This window comes from Oncorhynchus mykiss, chromosome 24 (genome assembly GCF_057628025.1).
Source record: "Oncorhynchus mykiss isolate SJ-2025 chromosome 24, ASM5762802v1, whole genome shotgun sequence".
Taxonomy (NCBI): Eukaryota; Metazoa; Chordata; class Actinopteri; order Salmoniformes; family Salmonidae; genus Oncorhynchus; species Oncorhynchus mykiss.
Window position 1 is genome coordinate 19,166,041 of NC_143045.1, and position 16,449 is coordinate 19,182,489.

The following is a 16,449-nucleotide window of genomic DNA, read 5'->3' on the forward strand; positions in this document are numbered from 1 at the left end:
CCAAACTAAACTTATCCCCCAGCCAGGGCTCATCTCCAACCTTCTTCACATGGGTTATGTCCCAAATGACACCCTATTCCAGGGCCAATAGGGCTCTGGTCAAAAGTAGCGCACTAGATAGAGAATAGGGTGCCATTTGGGAACGCATGCATGGTCGTCTCCAAACCAGAGCTCTGTAGTTTGTCTAGATTTCATTCGTATCTTGAGGAAATTATTTAATCAAAGTATTGAATATCCACTATGCTGTGTTTTAATCATCTACTGTAGGAAAGTCTGGGTCTGTGCAAGAGCCAAAGAAATAGAACACCCTAGCATCAGTCTACATGTGTCTGCTACACATCTCCCTGTCCTCCTGCATGTTTTTAGGGAGACAACCCTTTTCATTACCCAGAACAACACACTAGACTAGATCAAATGTGCCAATAACCCCCAGCGAGACCCAAGCAACTGCTTAGAGACCCGGGAGAGCTGGAAATCCATACTAACAATCCATTTAGACCTTGTCTCTCTCTCCCACACCCAGCCTGCGTTAGTCCAGCACTAGGTAGCATCCCAAATGGCACCATATTCCCTTTATAGTTCACTCATTTTCTTTTACCAGTGCACTGTAAAGAGATTAGGGTGCCATTTCGGATGCATCCCAAAGCCCAGCACTAGGCGCTAATAGGATCACGCATGACTGCGGTTCCACTTATGGAGGCTGAGGGAGAGGAGAGGAGGCCTCCGAGGGAGCAGCACATCTGCCTGTGTGGACGTGTAGATAGGCCTGGCGATCTGGCCCTGCTATGCACATAGCTTAATGCAATGCTCTGTATGCAGCTCACATCAGAGATGTTCAACATGAGGTGAAAAGGTTGAAGTTTCCCGACTGCCTGTCAAAAACTTATATTGTTAAATCCACTGAGGAGTCTTGTGATTGCACTAAGTAATGTCACACTGTCTGCATGTCATTCTATGGTTTGAATGAGGAGAAAGGGGGGAAAATTCTCAGTTGCCTAACTTGTCCACATACAGTAAGTAGTACTGTATCCATGTCTGGTGTCATGGATGGTAATCATTTCCATTCTTCTTTGCACTGTTGCACTTTAGTAGCAACACTGTGGGGGTTTAAAGGGGTGGGGGTAGTTACGAGAGTTACTACTGGTGTTCCCAATGCTCTCACAGACACATCTGCTTCACTTTTCACCCACTCCCACACATCTGAACCCCTACTGACGTTTCTTCCCCCAACCCCACCTCCTCTCCCTTCCCCTGGGCTGACCACGGAGAGAGAGAACCCCCACCGAGAGAGCTGGAGTGGAAGAAATTCCTCCAGTCGTCGTCCCCATTCACCTCTCATTGTTCCTGCACCGACTCCACACAGACCTGCTTTCACTGGCCCAGGCGGCCAGACCTGAGGCGCTGGCCAAACGCTCACATTGCGGTCCCATTTTAGCAAACACAGCAGCCACAAAGGGATTTCAAAAAGCGTACAAAGGAGTCCATGTGCTCCACCCTGCTGAGTACTGGCAGGGATAAAGTTCTTTATCTCTCAATAGAATACTTAAGAATAACACAGATGGGCATTTTAAAACAGACACTACAAAAGGATGAAGAGAGTCAGAGTAGCTATTTCTAGAATCAAAGCTTTGGCCTTTCACAGAGTACTGTAGGCTATACCTAGAGAACAATTCCCCATCTGATAGTGGCTAGCTAGTTTGCCTTTTAACTTATTTATCATGGTCTAGAGGGCATTCCTGTACTTTATCTTACATTCAGACATTTTTGGGGCTAAGACTCTCTGGACTCATGTCTCTTCAACTAATGAACAAGCAGAATCCTAATTAGGCTGGATTCCCTTAATCCAAATATGCTATGTCACAATGCATTTAACTTTAAGAGCAATGCATTCCTGAATTAACTCACTTCCCCATTCTTGTCCAGAGGAATTTGTTTCCATGTGAATTCTGTTAGATTTGGGGGGGGGGGGGCGGACGTGTCTCTACAGCGGGCCAGAACAAGATAATGTACGACCGCTGCGGAGGAATCCGCACTGACCCGTTTAATACCCATGATGGCAAAGACACCAGTGGTCAGATGATCATTCACTCAGTCGATAAAACCTTAGTTGGTGGCATTTGAAGTAAAGCTAGCCTGTTAGATGTCTCAGGGACATGAGAGCTCTAGTAGTCTCTCCTGTTGCCTTTCAACAGGCTGATAGAGGATGTCGGTCTGTCTGTTTGTCCAGCGCACTCCAGACCAAAGCGTCCATCTTTTATTAGGTAGTTCTATAGAGTGAGCCCTGGCCATGAAGGTTTACTGGGAAGGACCAGGAAAGGAGATAGGAGAGCTGAGCTGTGTCCCAAATGGCACCCTATTCCATATTTAGTGCACGACTTTGACCAGGGCCTATAGGGCTAAAAATGTGCGCACTACATAGGGAATAGGGTGCCATTTGGGGCATAACAATGGGCTACTTTGTAAAGGACAATACTATAACTTAGAGCTTTTCATGTTTCTCACAAAGCGACTGCATAAAAATTAGATCCTCCAAGATGACGGCTAGACAGCAGAGAAACTGTAGAGTTCAGTCCTCAACGATGGGAAATCCATCCCATCCCACATTTGGATCCCAACTTGATCTCATTTACATTGATGTAGTGTTCAACCGTCTGCAGCTTATTCATTCTGTGTGGAGCTTTCAGCCTTTGGCTCTCTGGGAATGGAGTAGAATCGGGTCAAATATCAGGCATATTGGATAGAAGCCTTGTGTTCTAGTGCTTAGACAGGGAAGGAGGGAGCAGATGACGTGGAACAGAAGAGATTCATCCAGTCTCCTCACACCCTCACCAGACATTCCCAGTCAGAACCCCTGATTAACATTACAGGCCTCTGGTCTCTCTGTTCCACTGAGCTCATTACAAAATCTGTCCCCGAACCACAGTACAGTATGTTATGATGGATAAACACCACAGTATGTTATGATGGATAAACACTCTGTACCACAGTACAGTTATAATATGACATCTGTTATGATGGAAAAACAACAGTACTGTTGGAATATGACCTCTTATGATGGATAAACACTTGAAATGCACAACAGTAATACACATCAGTCCCCTGCCTTTTCAATGCAGCATGTTATTGCTATATCATATTTAGCTCTTAAAATATGAATTGACCCAACCAACAATTTTGCCGTTGTGGACCCCCTTACACGCACACACGAAACTGCTTTTCAATAAGAGGCCTGCGTTGCCATGGAAACCCCCGTCCCCGTCAGGACATGTCACGGAGTGCCAAACACATTGTGGGCTCTTAGTTAATAATTCAGTGATAAATTAACGGTTTTCTGAGGAAAACAGGTGCCAGAATGTCAGAGGGCTTAGGGGGAATAGCTGGGTGGAAAAAGAGAGGGGGGGAGACAGTAAAAGAGGGGTGTTTCTTCCGCTCCTCTTGTGTTTGAGGCACAAAAGCTGCTCTCTAAATGCAGGCTATTAATCCTAACTCGGACTCTGTATGGCTGGGCTCCGCCATGCAAGTTTTTTTTTAGGGAAGAATACAACGTAAAAGCAGGGGGATTGTAAAGGAGTAAAAAGCCCGTACTCAATAGATATATACACATCATTGCATCTTTCACAAACGTGGGTCGCCTCAGAGGGCTACATACTGCAGGGTCAAAGATCACCAAGGCAGGGGGTACAATCTTCACTCCCGCTGGTTTTTAGAACAATCCTCCTGCCTGGCCCCATGTCTCCCTCTCCCAGTGTGTGTGCAGGGCTGACTGGTTTACAGAAAGGGCAGACCAGACACACACAGGGAGATCGTCTGTGTAAAAGCAAAAATGTATCTCTCACCCTAGACCTGCATACCCCATGAGTCAATTATTAAATGAGTGTAGCCCACAACTGTAGGAAGTTCACCGCTTGCATTGCTGTGGAATAATAACGTTCACAAGATACACTGCAAACTAGGGCCGGGAACGATACCAGTATCGCGATACTAGTTAGTATTGTGGTACGAAGAGGATTTAACTTCCTTTAAGAAAACAGCTCTAATGCTGGAGACAAACCATGTCACACAATATTTGACATACAGCAGGTTTTTAAAGGACCAAATAGTTGTTTGCTTCATGTTTTCAATTTTGCCATGAGTGGTGGGGCTCCCGAGTGGCACAGCGGTCTAAAGCACTGCATCTCAGTGCAAGAGGCGTCACTACAGTCCCTGGTTCAAATCCAGAACCCTAGTTCAAATCCTGAATCACATCCGGCCGTGATTGGGAGTCCCATGGGTTTGGCCGGTGTAGGCCGTCATTGTAAATAGGAATTTGTTTTTAACTGACTTGCCTAGTTAAATAAAGGTTAAATAAATGAAAAAAATATTCACAGCCCAAATGTATTGTATAAAAGCTCCAGTGGTGAATGTAAGCTGCTGTCGTCCTGCCTCTCGTCAAGGCCTGCTGGCTCTCTCAGATAGAGAAGAGAAAGATAGCAGAGAGAAGTTCTGGCTTTGGTCTGGCCAACGGGTACGGCCGCCAGTCCGTTAGAGATTGGCATCACCATGGCCCGCCTGCCTCACCCACTGGGAGAGAGCGAGAACTGCCCTCAGGGCAAATTTTTCCTGGTTGTCCCAGGCGCCTGCCAGAGGTAATTCAAATCCCACTCTCTCATGCAAAAAGTGTAATCCAATACATTATGGAGTGGTTCCTGGCATGGGGCCGGCTAGACAGTGCAGCCTCAGCATCCTCCTCAACTAAAAACACACAAACACCACATGTCCTGAAAACACTTGCCCACACACACACACACACCTTGTTAAGACCACATTAAGCCCTTGTTGGCACCTGCTTAGCTTCCATGATGATCGAATAGAAAACATTACTGAGCATTACAATGGCATAGCCTACTATAACACACATGGAGAAACCACTAAGAATAACCTGAACATCCTCCGATGTCTTTAGTGAATAAACAAGAGGGATACATTTAGCTACATAAATAAAGTGAAACCGGGTTCTATGTTTAGGCTAGATTGGAGGCTTCGGTCCACTGGGTTCTTATGTGCATTTGCACAGCCCTCCCTCTTTTGACCCCTGATTGACCCCACGTTTAACTCCCACTCCTCCTATTCCCTGTTAGAGACTGATGCTACATCCCAAATGGCACCCTATTCCCTTTTTAGTGCACTACTTTTGACAAGGGTCCTGGTTAAAAGCAGTGCACTATAGAAGGGAATAGGGTGCCATTTGGGATGCACACACCAGAGAGACTGACTGGTTGTGCTCCTCCAGCTTCAGGTCCCATCACAACACAGGGGATTAATATTGATAAACACTGCAGCACAGCAGCTTTACATTGACAGACATCATCACGTAGATCTTTCAGAACACACCATCTCCTGAGGATTTCTGCCTTCCTGTACTTTGAGTTTACTGAAACACTAGGATTGTTAGATCCATTGGCATCATGTTAGGTGTTACATAGCAGTTATTTTATGCACGTCTTATATAGGCCTACTTGTTGATAGTGCTGGGCTTGGACTTCTAATTGGACACTACTACTGCAATAAACCCAAACTAATCCTTACAAAATATAGCATTTTCTGATGTCCTTGAAACATTACTAGGCTCCTCAAAGAGCCTGAGCAATGTTATTAAATTATCCAATAAAACATTAAGCTATACACACACTGTGACCCCCAGAGATATATAGTGCATCTTAGTGAAGGTGTATTTTAGGTTTCATTGTGCTCTCCATGGCCAATGAGTAGGGTTGTAAATCACAGTGACACTGGCCATGCGACTGTACAGCATCATAAACTATAGACCAGTGGCAGCTAGCTCCCAGATATTTGGCTCCAACGCCGCAAGACCAGAGTCAATACAGACACCCCACTGTTATATATATAAATAAATAAATGAATAAATAAATAAAAGCCTTGGATCGCAGGCAGGCATCTGAGACCGATTTTTCACCTCTACTACAATATACCCACATCATATTCACAGTACAGAATGCATGTCATATAGAGATGGGGCGGTCTTGATAAAAGCCACTAGGGTGAAACGTCGACCAAAGTGCCCTGTCCACCTCTGAACATGGAATAAAAAGATACAGATCACCAGCATTTCTGCCTCCCAGACATTCATTTTATACAGAAATGGAATGACATGTACAGTATGCATGTATTGCGCTGTCCTCTGGGGAGAAGAGTTGTAGCTCGTCCCGTTCCTCCCTTAACTGGTACCAGATTAAACCTACAGTGACATTGGGTTACATTGTGAGACTTAATCTCCATCCATTAACCCATTTCCTCCTCTCCTCTTACGCTCATTAAAAGGCACATCTGTTTTGTGTTGCTGCAGGCAGGGCTCTGGAGTTTACGGCTGAGCTGTACATCTGGACACCCGCCTAAACCCCCTCCTCACAACCCCCACCAATAAACCCCTCTCCTGCTCCCTGACAGTTTACAACCCCATTCTCACAGCAGCATCAACATGTATAGAGAATCTCCTCTACCCTCTGACTCCACCCCCTCCTCAACACACCCATCCTCTGCCGTCTCTCCCACTTCTCCCTGATCTGCTTTGCTCCGACAATATGTTCTCAAATCAGAGGAGCATGGATTGGGAGACTGGTCAGAGAGACTTATGGATGCAGCTTTCATTGGCGTTCCGGCTTAAGACCTCAACATGGACCAAAAATCCCTCAACTCCTTGACGTCATTTTTGCCAAGTCATTTGAAATGGCAATGCATGGAATGAACGCAGGTATGAAAACATATACTGATATGGATCCCCCTGCAGCCCAGGAGAATTATGAGAGTCAACTCTGAAGTGTGGGTCTGACCGGGGTGTATGTGTACAGTACAATAGTTAGTGTCTTCTGGGTGTAAATGTCTGTACATGTCTGTGTGTGAGAGAGAGAGATAAATAGAGAGAACAAGCCTGAGAGACAGATTAGGAGAGACGGAGAGGGAGCCAGGCCGAGGGCAGCCTGCCCTACAGACAGCTGCGAAGCCAGTTCAGTGTCACTAACTAACTGGGGGGGGGGGGGGGGGGGGGGGGGGGGGTCAAAGGTCAGGTTGTTAATTCCCCAGCAGGAAGAACATGGCCTTAAAGAAGACTCCTGCCACTTGCCTCCCCCTAATGTTCCCCTAGCCAACCCTACAACCCTCATCCCCTCTGACCCGCCAGCCCTGCCATGTCACATCTCAACTTTACAAGGGAGACCTTTTAAATAAACACTGAGCAATATCCTTCTTCAAAGCCTTCCCATCCTGCACAGGCCTTCTTATCCTATGAGGCCTCTTCCTGAACACACACAGGCGCACACACAGAAAGACAGTGAGTCAGAGGATAAAACCCAGCTGAGAGAAGCAGCTAAAATCGGCGGTCCCCAGCAGAGCGTTCTGTGTGTAGAGGTAAAGTGACCAGCCCTAGCCTCCTCTTCAAGCTTCCCATGTATCAAAGAGTGAAAGGCACACAGTGAGTTGTGCTTTGCACTCTGTAATTCAGCACCAGCATCCCAATAGCACAGATCGGAAGTCTCCCAGAGACAGGGAGCAAGGTCACTAGCCCTTGGTAAGCCCTGGTTTCTGTAATGTCTTATTTCAGCAGTTTAGGGTTTTGCTAGACAAGATGATGTAATCCACACAGCCTAAAATCCTATTTCCACCATCCAGCCATTCGGTCGTCTATAATACCTCATGTAACTGCATTGTTATTGGAGCCAATAACGGTCAAATCTCATTGATCTGTATGAATAGGTATGCATGATCCCGGTGGGAGAGGCTAGGCAGTGAAACCAAGGAGAGCCTCTGGTAACCCACTGACGGTGATTGCTTTGGGCTAGACTTTACGTCTCTGCATAGGAGGGAGGGGTGTGAAATTTTACATAAAACCACAGAACAATTGCTTATTTTATTTTTGTACAGTACAGTATTAAGACTGGTGGAGTAGAGTGGTGATCTGTGTAGTAATGTTTTAAGCTGCCTCATGAGTCTTCAGTTGACTTACTGGACTCAATCTCCTACAAATCACCCTTTCGTCTCAATCCACACACAGCAGCACATCATTACACAGTTAACCCACAGAGACACTGTGCTGCTCTACTGAAACATCACCAGACTGTATAACTGTCAGGCAATAACTACTGTTAGAAAGAGTCTAAAACATATGATTGAATTGGCTGTGACGGGCACATTTTCCCCGTTTTACCCTGGGTTCAGAGAGACAGTATGTCTCCTCCATCTCCTGCCTTTTTAAACACTTCAAGCTGCACAGAGAATGAAGGGAAAGGCTGGTCTAGGCGAGCTTCACAGTGATTTGTAATCAGGCCTAGCATTTACAGGAAAAGGGAAAAGTCTTTCAAAGCCTGCCAAGAATCGAGAAGGTAGAGGAGAAAAAAAGAAAAAACACTGACTCCATGTTCCAAAGATGTGCTCGGTCCTTTTTTCCCCTCAAAAAGAAGGGAGGAAGAGTGATGGAGTTGGAACATGGACTATTGGGAGGAGGGAGCTTATCTTTTCAAGTGTGTTTGCAGTCGTTAAGAAGTGGCCCAGAGTTGTTTGCTTCATAGCAGTTTCCCTTCCAGTAAGTATGAACAGTGAAACACAAGCAAACAAATTCCTATATCCACACAGTCATTTTGACGTCATGTACCGTAGAAACCATTATCTCATGTGATCTGTGGCCTGCAGCGAGAGAGAGTTGTGGAGCTTAGATGACAGAGTTGGTTAGGACAGACCTAAGTTACTTCCTGAATTTCTTAACAAGCAGAGCCTGGTTAGAGGGGTGGAGAAGTGGAGTCCTTTAGCAATTGGACCTGCTCCAGAACTGCCTCCACTACACTGCTACAGTAAACTGGCTTACAACTGGAGCCAGCAGAGAGAGAAGTGGCTGGAGAGAGGAGACTATGTCCAGAGAATAAATTGACTGCCTTTACTTGACTGGCAGCTCATTGTGGGTTTAAATCCTGGCTGGCCAGAGAAGTGTGATTAATGCTTTCCATAGTCTAAGATAAAAGGAGTGTCAGGAGGAAAAGAGAGGGAGCGAGAGAACCACACTCTTCTGAGCATTTATTTTAAAAAAAAAAGGTCAAATTCAGCTGTTTTTATCTCTATGAAACCATTTCTGGGTAACAATTAAGTACCTTACAGTAATTCTTTTTGACTATTTTAATTAGCAAAATAGCAATTTCTCAAGTAAGAATGTTGCTTGGCCTCTCTTGGAGTGGTCTGAGTGGAAAACGGAAAACTAGCTGTTATTGGCAAAGACGTTTGGGACTCTTTCCTATTGGTCTATTAAGTAAAACTCCGTCCCACCAAAACAGGCTGAAATTTCAGGTGGTCTTTCAAACAGATCTTACACTAAAATGACAATCATAATTTTCAGAATTTCACAGTATTATTCCAACCTCCATGTGGAAATGTATATAAAACACAGGAAAATCACATTTGACTGCACTGGGCCTTTAAGTAATATGTTAACATGAAACCCAAGACCCTGTTGCCAAACGAGGACGAACCTCCCAAATATGAGTCACCGGAAGACCACAAGCATAGCCCATAAAAACACAACAGCCAGGACAAAATTAAAGAGCACAAAGTCCCATAAACCAATTGCAAGGGTCAAAGTTAAACGTAGTTAAAAAGCCATAGGCTGCCAACCTTACGAGAAAGACAATTAGTCCCCCAATGTGTAAAAATGTCCTTTGCCGAATTGCCTCTCGTTTCAGCAAACGTCAATATAAACCACCACTGAATGGCCCTGAGTAATGTTGTTCCAGATAAAAGTAAATTCCCCAGAGCTCTAGTCAGAGACAAAGAGGACACACATGGGTGAGGTGCAGCTCTGCTCTGGCTGCATCTGTGGCAGGCTGGAATGTGATGAGGGTTTACTGGGTTTAGAAATAACTGTCAGAAACAGGCAGACAAAAGGCAGTGCTGTTCTGAATCTGCAGAGCCGGTCTCTCTCCCTCTCAGATAGCACCCTCCTCTCCGCCCGCCCTGCAGCCCACTCCATCTTACCACTTTCCCATGAATGGTTACCACCAGCACCCCAGCCCCACTCCATCCCACCTCACCTCACCATTGCTAGCATCACCAGAACCATTGAGTCTGAATGTAGAAAAGAAGTTAAGGCAACTCAGGAGTGTTTAAAGGGATATATTGTGGCGTATGTATGTATGTATGTATGTATGTATGTCCGTGTGAGAGAGACATTGAGGTAGCTTACAGCAGTGCACTTATCCTCCCCATTCGTCTAGAGGAAGTGACTGTGACTAGCTATAACCAGCAACCAGATAATAGTATAATAGTATCTAATGTCTTCAATAACTCAAAGAATGTTAATAGGGAGAATCGATACTCCAATTTCAAAACAATAAGAGAATCTCCAAAGTCTCTAGAATAGTACACAGACAAACAAACATGTGGCTAATTCATAACAGTATGATACCTAACCACCCATTGAAACATGCGTGGAGCAGAAAACCCAGCCAGAGCTTGTTTCAGTGTAAATCTGTGCAGTGCTCCAGAGCCGACAGGGGAGGTTTATGATGAGAATCAATCGGTTGTCAGATTACAGCTTTCATCCCTCTCCCTTGGTTTCCAAGGAGCCAGAGTGGACCGCCACACTTCCTGTATGCCTGAAGCTTAACCAGCAGAGATAGAAATCACTCTCCTTTATCTCTCATTCCTTATGCCACCTTTCCCTCCTTCCTTCCTTCCTTTTCTAATGACGTACCGTCATGATGTGTAATGACATGCACAGAGACCGAGGGAGGGAAGTAGGGAGGGAGGGAGGGGAAAGGGGAGATGGGAGGAGGTGAAAGACTGAAAACGGCTCCACAATAGCCAGTCACACCACATTTAAATGCCTTCGTACTATCCAGAGTGAAACGGTTAGGGGGAGAGCGGGGAGGACGGTGAAATGTGCATTTATCTTCTATTCTTCATGGTGTGGCAAATTGGATTGTGATGCTGGATCTATGGATCAATGTGATTTGACTGTGAGTCACACACACACACAACACAGACTGGGGAGAGAAAACACCACCATCTCAACCAACCAGCTCTATTGTCTCCCCAGCCAGGACCCAGCCAGGACCCTTTATTAAAACACATAAAAAATATATAGACAATTAAATCACAGAAAAACTATGGGTGAGTTCATGTATGATGAGGCATCATTCGCTACAGTATCTCTACCCACCCGGTCTGTAACTCCAGTTGGATTAACAGAGGCCTGAGGGAATGTATTTGAACTTCAGACATGTTCACCCTCCACTATCAGATCTCACATAGGGGCATTTATGTAATATCCACCCAGTTCTCAGCAAGGGGTTTCCCCTATATAGAGGAGCTTTGTTGAGGAGTTCAAACGAACAAGAAACCCACTCAACTGCCCACCACAGCTGGGCTGAACTGTAACCTAGCCACCCTGGCCCACATACACTATCCCTTTCTCCTATCAGCACAGATCAAAGGACCAATCAGAGACGCTAAACAGCAGATGAAGCCCATTTTAGATTTATACCTATTTCTCCACTGTCTGTACTTTCTGCACAATGTTGTATGCTTTTCCTGCACTGTTCCAGGGACATCCAGTGAGATGTTACTCTACAGACACCCAGGCCGTCCCGTCCACCATGTTGAGCGGATCTAATTAAATGCTGTTCCACATTAACAGGATTGGGTGAACTCACCGTTTCCTGCCCCGCTCCCCATGGCCTTTGAGTGGCACTCAGGCTAATGCATACAAACAGGAACAGGATGAAACGCCAGACACAAGCGAAACCGACATCAACACACACACGGCAAACCTGCTCACATTATTGCCTTGCGGTGGTGGAACATGGTGACATGGCAGAGGTGTTGTACAGTCACACAAAAGCTGTGTTGAGACCACTGCCGACAGAGGAACAGGCTGGAAAGGCTTGAGTCTTTATGTATCCCAGGGCTACAGTAGAACTAGGAGGTGTAATGCTATGGAATTACATCTAACAATTTAATAGGATCTCTATGTGTAATGCCCTGTAATAATGTCATTCCTAATCAGACTACATTTATAAGCCTGTTCTTTAACCACATAATTTCCCTCTTCATTTCCTTATTTGTTTGCAGTCATTTGGTCGTTATTGGACTTCAGGGTTTGACCTTTCAAAACATAAGGCTGCATACGTCTCAGCCTCACTTTCCCACTGCCACCAGCAGGCTCCTGCCAAAAGACCCAACCAGGAAGCGGTGGTTTGCCAAGCAAATAGTTACGCAATGTGGTCGTCAGAGTAAGTGTCAAAGGCTGCGTTTGTGAGCTGGTTGATTAAAACTGCCTTCATCCATAGATAATCATGCTGAAGTGTTGCCTTCTAACTGGGGACTGAAGACAGTCATGCTGAGAATGGCAACAAGGGGAGAGGGGATAGGTCAACAAGGGGAGAGGGGATAGGTCAACAAGGGGAGAGGGGATAAGCTTCATGTCTTGACCGAGGGGAGAAAAATGCTATGAAATACATGTTGCACAAGTTCCCCCTTCCATTACACTGGGCTGCTAAAAGACAGTTAACTGCATGTTATTTGGTTCCACATAACATGGCACCCTGTCTACGTGTTTTTGGCTTGGGACCAGCTGCAGAACCAAAATGGTAAAAACAGACAAAAACAAACAGTCTAGAGGACATCTAAGCTAAGAGCTTTGAGACATAAACAGTAGGCCAATGTTCCCCCTTGGCAAACCAAAAGGTCAAATAAGAGGCTTCTAGACCACCTCCTGATCCATTCTGTTTATGTGGTAATTCACTTCTGTTAGACAACACATAGCAACTGTTCAAAATCTCCCAATTCACTCATTTGTCCTCCTGCACAACTGCAATAGCTGGGTCGGAATGGGTTAGCTCAAATAATATTTATAATTTGTGACAGAAGACCTACCACAAGCAGACCACACAGTCTGCTCTTTGCTCCTACATGTCACTCCTGTTCTACTCTCTGTTTTACAGGGACTGAAACATTTCCTTCCATTCTAAGCTACTTCAAATACTCCCAAACATACGGCCTCCTCCCCTTAAACCCCCAACACTCCCCCAGCCTCTCACAGGGTGAGTTCACATTCACAAGGCTGAAAGGGAGGTGAACTGCAATATCCCTCGGAATGACAATGTATAGTGTTGTAATCAAAGTGAGACAACGTTCATCTGTTGTTCTCTATGGCCAAAAATATCCTATAAATTACCTATAGAGTCTATGTAATTCGATGACCATGGCTGGATATTTTCTGCGTGTTTCTGAAACCTCCACCAGGGGAAGTGTGTGCTGTGCAGCGATGGTTCCCAACCATCTAAACAGCATGGTGTCCATCTGAACAGCATGGTGTTCATTGGTCTGTATCAGCGGAGGCTCCTCAGAGGAGGACCATTCTCCTCAGTGAAATTTCATACAAATAAAAATAGGGAAACATTCATGATAAAACTAAATATATTCATAGGTCACCAAATAATTGGTTAAAATATTGTAGACCTTCATTGCAAAACAGTGTAACTTCAACAGAACTGTCTGGGTTGGCACCCTGGTGTAGCCGGAGGACAGCTAGCTTCTGACCTCCTCTGGCTTTATTGACTTCAATACAAAACCTAGGAGGCTGGTAGGCCTCACCCCCTTCCATAGCTATACATGGTAATTATGACCACTTCCAGAGGATGTCCTCCAATCAAGCAAAGCTTTTGCAGTAGGAACTTATCCTACATCTATGATTGGATGGACCAGAGAACGAACCTAGTGTGTGTTGTATTGGGATTGTGTCACAGAGCATTATGGGGGTTCTGTGTTGAGAAGATTGGTGACATTGTTGGATAGAAATTAAGAGTGATAGTTGAGCATTTGAGACATTCAATTCAAATGAGTTTTTTAAAATTACAGGAGATGGAGGAGGTATATTATAAATTGTTTTCTTGGGTTTAGAACTTTGTGTCCAGTTAAGGCAAATTTCAATAAATTGCACTGTTAACTTCAGTAGCTCGCTAGCTACCAGCGCGAGTGTACAGTTTTCTCCACCAGAATAGTAGAATGGCCAACGCTGCCGAAAATGTTGTGGACTTTGTTGAAGAACCCCTTTCATTCTCTAGGGTGCACGGAAAAGGTGTGAATTAAACGCGAGAGTCGACCTCTGCCTGAGATCAGTTTCATGAAGGAGGAAAAGGTGAGGGTGTTCAATACCAACTGGTATCAAAAGTATAGCTGGTTAACAGGGAGCCTATCATCAAGCCGCCTGTAATTGCACGTTAAGATGCTTTACATGCTGAACATCTTTTCTGGGATGTCGAAAACAATTCTGAATGATTTGATAGCTTCCATCGCATCATCCATTAAACGTTAGATTAAAGAGAGGTTGATGCAGAACATGTTTGCGCGTGCGCTCAAGTAGGCTTTGCACTTTTCTCCAGTATTTATTTAGCAAAGATGATAACACCTAATCACTCCGGACAGACACAAGCAAAAACCCATGACAGAAATGTTGCAGCAGCCTAGGCCACACATAAACATGAGAAATCTGACATGCTGTACGGGATGAAAATATTATTCCATCTGATCAACTGTAGGCTACTAATAAGAGCAGATGCATACAGCCTCTGTGCCCTGTTATGTATTTATAATCCATTTGTGTGTCAGGAGAAAATGTGAATGTGATCAAATTTAGATTATATTCCAAATAGGGCTGGCTAGGCTGCCTACACGTTTTAAATCCAAAATGATTACCTGGAATTAATCAATCGACATAATAGTGATGGCAGATGTGAGTACATCAATTTTTTTTTTTTAAAAGGCCTACAGTTGCATAGGCCTGCATGATGCACACATGCATAAAGAAAGCTCGGCCCTGTGAGTTCTATTGTCTATGTGTCTGGGTAGAGGAAATCCCCCTCCTAATTTAGTCGAAATATAATTTATATAAACAAATAAAAAACGGTAGCTGCAGTTTGACAGGGTTTTCATCTCCCCCAGGGCCAACCATTTTTTTAAACCACATAAAAATTTGCCCACCACTCTGGGACCTATGGTGGCAACAGTCTGCTTGCAGTTGTCTGTTATTTTCAGGTATGTGGATGATCTACACTACTGTGTAGTGTCTTGTGCTATCGTTTTGTCTTCCCAGTCAAATCCTGTCCTGCACTGGTCAAGGCTCTGAACACCTCAACTCATGCCTCATACATGCATTCAATCACTGCTGAGATCCCTTTCCAACACTAAGTAGCCCTCTCATTCACCTTCCCCATAATATTGTACCTTAAAATGTCTATTAAAATCATTTGTCTATGATTTTTGAAACACACGTAGTGGTCTCCGTGTGTTCCGCACCTATACCGTGGGTCTCCCATCCTCCTCAATTTTTCAAGTCACCAACCTCCACTGGTCTGTATTCAGTAGTACCATAGCAAAACCCCACAATGATTAATTCCAAATACCCATTTAATTGCTGAAGTGGCGTGTTCCATTAGCCCATGGCAAGCGGAGCAGAGCAGCACACAGCCTCTCTACAGGAGTCAAAATAAAGCAGGATATCCTGGTCACAGTTCCCTAGCAATGTGCTCATGATTCCCCAGCCTAAAAGCCAAGAGACAGCTATTATTCTGAATGTTTCCTAGATTATTATAATTAAAAGAGGAAGTTTGAGTATACATAATTTTGTCTTTATGTCAAGTCAATAAATGTATGTATCATGGACTAGCTGCTTGTACTTCTTAAAAATGTACATAAGCATACAGAATCTGAAAAACACTAATGACTGGACTCATTAAAATAAAAATGTGTTTTATTTTGTTTTATTTCACCATGTAAAAATGGTGTAATTAAAGCATTACTTATATAAATCTGCTTTAATGTGGTGCAGTAACAAAGACATTTCTCTGCAGTGCTAAGTTCCAATTTCTAAACACTGTACATGTGTTTTCTCCTCTCTGTTCATCACACCTCCCCTCCCAAAGCCAATACTTTTCAAATTAGACATGAGTGTTTACAAAGACAGAATGCCTCATCACACTAGAGACATCTCCCTCCCTGGATATTCTCAGCATCCAACAAGATTTGACAGTGTCATGCCAAGAAAATAGAATAATGGACATAATTCAATTATTTGTATTTCTTCTATCATCTTGGAGTGGATGAGTGTGGGTTCTTTAAGCCGAGAGCTGCGGACTATTCAGGATACAGCCGCTATACAGCCACTCCAGCAGCCAATACACAACTAATTTAAAAATGTTCCTCCCACAAAGGGAGTAAAGCCAGGGGTTGAAGAGACTGTATTAACAGTAATATTCCTTATTGAAATAAAGCTCTGGAGCAGGAGAGTAGGTTTGATGTTTAGTAACGGCCCGCCAAGAGAGAGAGGGCTTTGCATATATTGAGAGGCATTGTAAGCGCTGGCAAGGGGTCGCTCCACTACTCCAGAAAAACAGCTTTTCGCATACCCAGTCTGTC

The 16,449-nt window shown here is 44.4% G+C and overlaps 1 protein-coding gene across 3 annotated transcripts in view; it reads right to left on the minus strand.

Annotated features, from left to right (window-relative positions):
- The window catches only part of LOC110503929 (nucleoredoxin), a 57,388-nt gene that overhangs the window by 19,850 nt on the left and 21,089 nt on the right, over window positions 1-16,449 (minus strand). Inside the window, exon 1 of one of the 3 annotated variants that reach the window (XM_021582588.3) lies at window positions 9,649-9,931. The exons of the other annotated variants lie outside the window; for them this stretch is intronic. The gene's annotated coding sequence lies outside the window, so the exon portion shown is untranslated. Of the gene's footprint in view, window positions 1-9,648; window positions 9,932-16,449 lie in introns of those variants that run through there. 3 annotated transcript variants of the gene reach the window in all.